Source organism: Calidris pugnax, unplaced genomic scaffold (assembly GCF_001431845.1).
Source record: "Calidris pugnax isolate Ruff unplaced genomic scaffold, ASM143184v1 scaffold273, whole genome shotgun sequence".
Taxonomy (NCBI): Eukaryota; Metazoa; Chordata; class Aves; order Charadriiformes; family Scolopacidae; genus Calidris; species Calidris pugnax.
The window spans coordinates 2,958,848-2,959,078 of NW_015094508.1; positions in this window are offsets into that span (position 1 = coordinate 2,958,848).

The following is a 231-nucleotide window of genomic DNA, read 5'->3' on the forward strand; positions in this document are numbered from 1 at the left end:
CCCGCCGAATTCACACAGAGAGAGACGCGCCCCCAGCCCGCACAGCGGCCGCCCCGCGCCCCTTAACGGCCCGGCACGCGCCGCCCGGCCGCTTAACGGCACCGGGACCCCCGCACCGTGCAGCCCGGCGGGGACACCGGGGGGGACTTTTCTCCCCACAGAGCCGTCAACGAGAAGAAGTGCCCGGCCCCCTCCAGCGCCAGCCGCTTCCCTGGGGAGGGGGGAAAGCGG